Here is a 2,990-nt window from a genome sequence, read left to right as displayed (position 1 = left end):
GAAGACTATGACCATGCAGTTTCGGAGAACATTTGGCAAGCGGGTAGCAGTAATCATTGACTGTTTTGAATTTTTTTTTAACAGACCAACTTGTCTAGAAGCAAGGGTCCAAACGTGGTCAAACTATACGCATCGCAATACTGTAAAATTCTTAATACTATCACGCCTCGTGGAGTAATTTCATTTTTATCTGCAGCCCGGGGAGGCAGGGGAACTGACAAGACAATAACTTTGGAGTCAAATTTATTTGAGCATCTGTTACCACAAGACATTATCCTGGCAGATAGAAGTTTTTATATAATAGATGATGCAGGGTTTTATGGTTGTCAGGTACAAATACCTGCCTTTACCAAAGGTAAACCCCAACTCTCTTCTATTGATGTGGAAAAGACCAGAGAAAAAGCACATCTTCGGATCCATGTTGAGAGAGTCATAGGAGGGCAGAGACAAAAGTACACAATATTAAATCACACAGTACCGCTCCAGTTTATGCTAATTGATAAAGACAGCCCAGTGTCCAAAAACGATAAAATCTAAAGAATTTGCTGTGCACTTTTCAACCTGAGTGAACCTTAAATTTCTGATTAACTGAACAAGGTATGTTGCTGTCCAGCAGTTTCATCGTTATTAATAAGGAATGCCTTTTTGTCAGTACTTTTGCCAAGTTTCAGTCAGTCACCATTTTCACAAATTTGTTTTCACTGAGGCAACCAACAATAACCCCTTGACCTACCCATTTTTAGTAACAATGGTCAGCCATTTAAATGATTTTCTTCTTTGCTTTCATGTGAACCTGTCATAAGTAACTCAATTAAAAGGTTACATTTAAAGATGTGAAGATGTTTCTTGGACAAACAATGATTTGACAATAACATTAAAACTATTATGAATTCAAGATTGGTTTTTTTCTTTCTGAAATGCTTAATTTACCTTTCCTCGTACAAAATGTTTAAAGACTGGGACCATTTCAGGGTGTTTCTAAGCACAAAATTTGCTTAACACATAAGAAGTCTGGCTTATAAAAGCCAAAGTAGTAGTTAGTTAAAAAAAAAATGTTAGTTAGCAAAAATGGTCTTTTGAAGAATTCACTTTTACACAGTTTTCTTTTGGAAGTTTTGTTCAACTTTCGGCAGTCGGGGCAGAACCAAGATTTAGGAGCCTTGTATGTGTCTTTCAATTTCAAGCACTTTAAGTGAAACCACTTGATCGGACACTTTGGATTCTTACATTCAATCATATGGATATCTGGCTGATGTTTGCAGAAGCACCACGTTGCCTCTGCAAACTCAACCAGTTCTGGTAACACACCCACCCTGAAAAAAAGTGATAGCACTAGCAACATTTTCTTTCTAGAAAGCATCATTACCTTCGAGTCGCTCAATATGCACATCTGTTTTGGTCCACACTACAAAATTCACAGCATGACTTGCCAGAAACAAAAATCTGAGCTTGCACTTGATAATAATATTGATGCGTTTGGAAATCTGAAGCCTGCTATTCACTTCTTCAAGGCAGAATCTTTTATCTTCTGCTACTTCTTTCAACATTTTATCTCGGGTTATAAAGGACATTTTATTTCACAAAGACCACCCTCACAGCAAGTACAGCAAACAACTCCATCAGGTGTAGCACCAAGGTTTGGGTACTTGGGGTTAATCATTAATCCCGAGTCAGTAACACTGAAGTTTGTGTGTTCTTTCTTCATTTTATCTTTGTAAACATTGCGTGCATGTTCCTCATGTGAACACCCTCATTGTGTTGCTTCTGTACTAAACTTGCTGACTTCTGGGTAACAAATTGATTTTATTAAACTAACTGATGATGCTCCATGGTCAGTTCTACATACAGCCTTCATTTTTGAGGCAGTGACTAGTCCTGCTCTGTACCGAAACCACAGAGATGACTTTGCTTGTTTCCGTGTGATGTAGTGAATACACGCAATGACTATGCTTATAAGTGTTGCATAATGAACCAGTCGGGCGTGACCGGTTGCTGGGCAGCATTCTGCAGCCCTGCCGCACGGCAGTCTGTGACCAGCAATACCAGGGTGAGCGTTAATTCGTTGTTTGTTCCCTCCAGGACCAGCGGGCGCAGGCACCGACCTATTAACTTAAGGTACGAATTACAACATTGGCGACGAGGATAAATCGTTACGTGCGACAATATTCTCAATTGTTGATGTGAGTTTACTAGTTTGTAAAAATATTTATACTGTGTGAGATTTTTGGAATTGACTCATGAAGTTTTTCCAAGATTATTTTCGGCTTATTTGAGAATTTCAGAAACTATTTTGGAATACACCTATATTCAACTTTCAGAGTAAGGAGAGTATGTTTTTGGACTAAATTTGTTTGTCGACAATAATCTACATCTGTCGAATTCCAATATTACAATATACATCGGCATTATCCTCTTTGAGCATTTATTTCGATACAATATGTATTTGCTGAAAGTATTGAAATACGCTAGATCATTGTTTGACTATATTAATCTCTGTATACTTGTATATTGATATAATTATGTACATATGTATCTAGAATGTTTGTGTTCCTGCGAGCGTCATGTGCTACGTCAAATTTGTCCAAATTGCCTAACGGAAATTGAAAATTGCAGTTTTCATTTATTTTTGACGATACGCATTCAAAGTACATGTACGAAATTGTACTGTCAATCAGGTCAATCTGTTGTGCGTCACTACAACAGGGGCGTTGACAGTGCACATATATGTATATCACAAGTGACAGGCAATTGAAGCCACTCATTAAATACCAACTTTCATATTTCGTTAATTTGATTTTGCCAGTTTGTGTTCTAAGTAGGAACCTGTAAGGCACTATGGCCCTGAACATAAACAAGACTTCCCTTAAGAAATTGACACCTTTGCCGGGCATTGGTATTAAATACGCCCAGATCATAATTTCCACGAGAGAAACTAAGGGTACAGTAGTAATAGATGACTTTCCTGAAACCCCTGCACTGCAAACCAAACT

The sequence above is a fragment of the Patiria miniata genome, unplaced genomic scaffold, assembly GCF_015706575.1.
Source record: "Patiria miniata isolate m_02_andy unplaced genomic scaffold, ASM1570657v1 HiC_scaffold_25, whole genome shotgun sequence".
Taxonomy (NCBI): Eukaryota; Metazoa; Echinodermata; class Asteroidea; order Valvatida; family Asterinidae; genus Patiria; species Patiria miniata.
Note: the sequence above shows the minus strand (reverse complement) of the source record.